The following is a 6,140-nucleotide window of genomic DNA, read 5'->3' on the forward strand; positions in this document are numbered from 1 at the left end:
AAACCCAAAACGGTAAAGAAATTCAGAGGATTCCTAGGAGTAACCCGTTGGTATAGAATCTTTATACCCATGTATGCTCAGATAGTATCCCCTTTAACTAACCTTCTCAAGAAGAGTACCCTATTTCAATGGACTACTATCACATCCACATCCACATCACATCTCATTCATTCCATCCACATTACATCACATCCACATCTATCCATATCTTATCACATCCATTCACATCTCATCACATTCATCCACATCCATCCATTCATTCACATTCACATCTACCCACATCCATCCATTCATTCATGCACATCTATCACTTCATATCTCATTCTCATCCATTTACATCACATCACACCCATTCACATATCATCACATCTCATCACATTCACATCCACATCTATTTACATCACATCACATCACATCTCATCCACGTCTCATCACATTCACATTCACATCCACATCCATTTACATCACATCAAATCTCATCCACATCTCATCACATTCACATCCACATCCATTTACATCACATCACATCTCATCACATTCACATTCATATACATATCCATTTACATGACATCACATCTCATCGGCATCTCATCACATTCACATCCATATCTCATCCACATCCACTCACATCCACTCACATCACATTCACATCTTATCACATCACATTCACATCTCATCTAATTACATCGCATTCATTTACATCCCATCACATTCATTCAGCTCCACATCACATCTTAACACATCCACTTTTAGTATGGTTTTCTACTTTCGATACCAATAGGACTTTTCAAAGTTTCTGGCAATTGCCTGGCCTAGTTAAAGGTACTTTTTCTTGATGGATATTTTCATATTCTTTCTCAAATTTTTGAAGTGAAATATATTCAATATTCTTCTTGTTGAGTAAAACATTCATGGGATTTACAAAAATCAATTCTACCCATATTTTCCAATAAAATTAATAATGCTCAAAATTTCACTTTTAATAAATATTCATAATTTGAATTATGCCAAAAATTCCTCTTTTACCATTTAATATCTTGGATCTCAATTATCATGGGAATTCCTCTTTTTGCATAAAATAAATTTACCAAAAATTCATCTTTTACCATTTAAATACTTGATTCTTCAAATATCATGGGAATTCCTCTTTTTTGCATAAAAATAAATTTACCAAAAATTACTCTTTTTCTCTTGATCAATTAACTAAGAATAATTATAAAAAATTTATTTCTCATGAATATGATGAAAACCATTCTTCAATTGCATAGGATGTCCAATCCTAGAATATGGTAGGAATTCCTCTTCTGACATTATGCATAAAATAAGATATGTATTATTTTCTAAAAATTTTACCATAATCATAAACTTAATTATGATTATCCACTAGATTAAGCTAATTCCATTATTTCTCTTTTTCTAAATTGATAGGATAATCTATTTCTTATTTAGAATCAATCAAAGAAGTTTTTAACTACTTATAAATAATCTAAAAGAAATAACCATTATTTTGTTAACACCAAACCATAAAAATACCATTTTCTTAATCTCTAGCTCATCAAGCCTAGAGTTTAGCTTTGAATTAAGAGACTATCATTGAGAAGCATCCTTTTTCAAGGGATTTAGCCATAAGGATGGCTATTCTTTTTAGGGTCTATGTATAGGTGAGGGAGGCCACTAACCAAGTCCAACAGGGTTCTAGAATTTTCCAGGTTTAGTTTGACTCAATTTGGACAAGATTTGGACCAGTTTGTCTCCCTTTTGATTTGGTTTGATCCAAGAGAGAGGAGAGATAAAAATATCATAATGTTTTTGAATTAAAAACCCTTCCACACATGTGAAATATGTGCCTACCTCAAGAGGCCCCCTTTCCTTACCAAGGTGTCAAAAATGCATCATTATTCCAAAATATCTCATTTTTTTAGTAATATCTCATAATTTTTAATGAATAATGTGAGCATTTACTCATTTTTGGGTATTTTCTTTTATTCTTTAGATTTATCCCATCCCAACACTTGGATTAATCCAATTGGTCCATTGGAACCTTAATAAATTGGACCATAATCCAAAACTTTCTGAAAATGTAGACCCTTAGGCTAAGGTCCCTTATACCATTTTCAATTAATCCCTAATGCACATTGGAAAGTTCATTTTGAACTTCTATTTTAAGGGGAATCCATTTTAGACACTAGGAGGATTTTTATATCCAAAGATATCTCAATTTTGGATTATCTCTCTCTAGGCCAAAACAGGGTAAAATAAGATCTTTCTTCTATTTCAGAGAGGGGAATAATTACAAGAACAGAAGGGGAGGTTCTTATACCTTTACTCCTCAAAATCTGGAGGGAGGAGCCTTATAAATATAGTGGTTGAGTGGTTGGCTAACCCATGGGCCAGTTGGGGTTAGTAGGCTAGATCGAGGGATTCCTGTGATACAAATAGTTACGATTAAGTTATGTCAATTAGATTAACTCCTAGGAGGGCCTTGTTCTGTGGGAGGGAATCAGCGGGCGGCTGTGTCTCACAAAAGGCAAAAAAAGTGGTGATTCTATGGGACCAAGTGCAAGTCTATTCCTTGATCTGACCATGTGACTTTTGGGTTCGATCGGATCAGTTTGGTTAGCTAAGACTTTGACTCGTTAGATCAATTCTCCCGTTAGATAATTTTTCCTAGCGGAATCGCCCATGCCTTCTAGGCAAGGGAAGTTTTTTCGAGTGCGGTTTCGGAGGAACTGCTGGGCTAGTCTCTTGTCTGGACATCCATGTTGGGCGAGGCCCTGAGTGTGGATGCCTGCCCCACGTGAGAGGCTGACGCCGCTTAGCACCCTCGAAGGAGGCGGGGGTCTCACACTCACACACTGCAATTTCACAGCCTGCACCTTCATGAATTAGAACTCATTCTCACACACACCCTTTATTGTTCACCCCACTAAGACTCTTCACATCAGAGCACACACACACACACACACACACACACATAAAAGCAAAAGAAAAAGGAGGACCATGAGTTCCTACCAGTCACCATGACTGATGTGCTTTTCAATGTTACAGATGGCCTCCTCCTCTACATCAGACCCACAGGTTGAAGACAATTTGGTCGTAACTCAGGCCAGTACCACAAGATCACCAGTGGAAAGGAATAAGAGAGCACCACGTGGCACCAAGCTTAGCTACCTTGGGACATATGCACAAGATTCCAGGGTTCTATGATCACCAAGGACATATAGATAGTACATAGAAAGATTATGTTTGAGTACCATAGCCCAGAGTGTTTGCAGATATTGGAGGATATAAATAATGGTAGAGATCTCTCCCCGGTAGCACTATTAACACAAACTTATGTGCAGAGTATTTGAAATCTTATGAGCCACCAAGAGAGGTATAGTAGCAAAGTCAGATGGCACCATTGAGCAGGTCCTCATAATAGAGGAGCTCAAACGTGACACATATCTACAATTTTGAGTAGATGCCCATGGAAGAATGCTAAAGAGGATTTCCTATAACTCTAATGGAGCATAATATGACAATATAAGGGATGAAGTAGATGAAAAGTCTTACAGAGCCATGTCCATGCTCATACAGGTAAAACCTATGGACAGATATAACAACAGGGTACCCTAAACCGCATAGCTAAGGTCCATGAACTAAAAGAGGAAGACTTGGTGTGGTACATACATAGAGAAATAGAGAATTACCACATAAGTCACACCAATCAAGGTGTGTAACCCCTATCTGCATCTAACCTTCTAGTTCCAAAAGGCATTGAGGAAACACAGGTACCCCAAGATACTATCATTTTCGAAGAGCTGCAATAGGGACAAGCGCTCTTAAAATACAGTAAAAGACACGAAGGAGCACTGCAACGGGGACAAGCGCTCTTAAAAGATGCTAAGGAGCTATGGCCTACATCATCAGTGGCTCAGAGGTGGTTTTACTCTGTTGGGGTAGGTTACATTTGGTTGTGGGGTTTCTCTCTCTCTCTCTCTCTCTCTCTCTCTCTCTCTCTCTCTCTCTCTCTGAGATTTTCACATGGCTCCTCACTCTTTGGAGCCTCACATCTTCTCTTGTCTTCAGTCTTCTTGTCGTGTGGCAGCTTCTCTTCACGCATCCATGTCTTCTTTCAATACTTTGTCTAGCTCTTCTTCTCGGTGTGGATCCTCCTCTTGGAAAGAGATGTTCTTCTTCTTTCATGGCTGGGGCCACGAGCTTGTCCATCACCCACAATTCTTGCTCCATGATGTTAGAAACATGTTTTAATGTTTTGTTGATAGTTCTTTTGGACTTTTGATGTTTATCTTGTGTCATTATGCAATGCAAACCCAAATCTATGGGAGGTCTTACCTCTTGCCTTATTCTGGACAAGGGCAGTGTCTGATCCCATTTTTACACTGATGTAATGTGCCCAATACATAATGCATATAGCATTCATTCTTATGCACATTCCCAAATGCAACTCTAGCTGTGTATAATCTTGAATTTGAGTGTGATTTGCAGGCATTGACCAAGGGTTAAATGCAAAATGATGATTACCGCAAATTTATCAGCATAATTTTACTAGAAATTACCTTAAATCAAGGGTAACCAATTTGTACAACATGGTTGGAGTATCAAACCATCTCCGAATTGCAATGTGTATGTCGAACTTCCTTTTCTCTTGCATGTGCCACTTTCTTTTGAGGTTGCTCCTTGGCTTGGTCTACTTGTGCTTTGAGCTTCGTGTTTTCTTTGATCCTCTAAACTACTGTCTTGCTCAACAATTTGTTGTGCTCCTCTAACATTTGGAATCTATTTTCTTGCTCTTCTATTTTTTTTAGGCTTTTGAGTATTACCTCTGTGTATGTTGTATTTGCTACATCCATTTTCTCCTTAAGCGCTGGTACTTGGTCCGTTGTTGCGTCCTACAATTGTTAATGGGGTACCACAAGTCATGATATGCGTCAGTGACCTCTGTCTTGCAGATCATGTAATGCTGGCAGGACGAGATTGCTCTTTATTCAGGCAACAGATGGAGATTGTCGATGGACAAGACCAGTGTCGTGTGTCTGCCGACATCATCACCAGACATTGTTGGCACTAAGAAACGGCACAAACACGGCCCCCAGGCGATAGCCCACAGCCCCTTCATCCCCCACCACTGCCTCCAAACCTCATCTTGTTTGGGTTTATAGACGAGTCAACAGATGTGCACCCACTCTTGATCCAGCTGATGATCACGGGAGATCCCATTAAAGTGGGACAATTGTGGATGCGTCAGCATCCACAGCATAGTGTATAGACCAATGTGTTAGATGTACATGCCTTGCAGCATCTTGGTGATGATGGTGATGTTCACAATGTTTTATACTCTTCAATTGCCAGCACATCTGGGAACTTTTTGCCTGTTATTATGGGAGACCTATGAGAGGCGCCAAACTAGGTCTGGCACCATGTTTTCCACCTTTTTACCATGAGGCTGTCTCATGGAATGTGCACGGTCTTGGTGGCATCTGCCACCACCAGAAGCAGGTCATTAGGAAATTTAAGGATGCCCATGCCACGTTCAAAGCCAAGGAAGAAGGGTTTAAGGGGCACATCACTGAACTAAATGAAGCCAACAAAGAGCAGCCGGGAACAAAGAGCAACCGGGAACAAAGAGCGGTCAGCCTTGAAACCGAAAGGGAACAGATAAACAAAGTCCATGGTGACAAGCTCAAAGCCTTAAATGTCACACCCATATGGAAACAATTGCAGGAAGCAATGGACCAAGTGCAAGCGCTTAAGGAGAAAATGGCTATAGCAGATACAACACATAGAGAGGTAATACTCAAAAGCTTAAAAGCAACAGAAGAGCAAGAAAACAGATTCCAAATGTTAGAGGAGCACAACAAACTTCTCAGCAGCAAGACAGTGGTTTACAAGATCAAAGAAAACACGGAACTCAAAGCATAAGTAGACCAAGCCAAGGAGAAACCTCAAAAGGAAGTGGGACATGCAAGAGATAAGGAAGTCCAAGATACACAGTAACTTAAGGATGCCCATGCCACGTTCAAAGCCAAGGAAGAAGGGTTTAAGGGGCACATCATTGAGCTAAATGAAGCCATTATTGCAGCCGAGAACAAAGAGTGGTCAGCCTTTAAACCGAAAGGGAATAGATAAACAAAGCC

The sequence above is a fragment of the Cibotium barometz genome, chromosome 9 (assembly GCF_041138505.1).
Source record: "Cibotium barometz isolate CiBa-2024 chromosome 9, ASM4113850v1, whole genome shotgun sequence".
Lineage (NCBI taxonomy): Eukaryota > Viridiplantae > Streptophyta > Polypodiopsida > Cyatheales > Cibotiaceae > Cibotium > Cibotium barometz.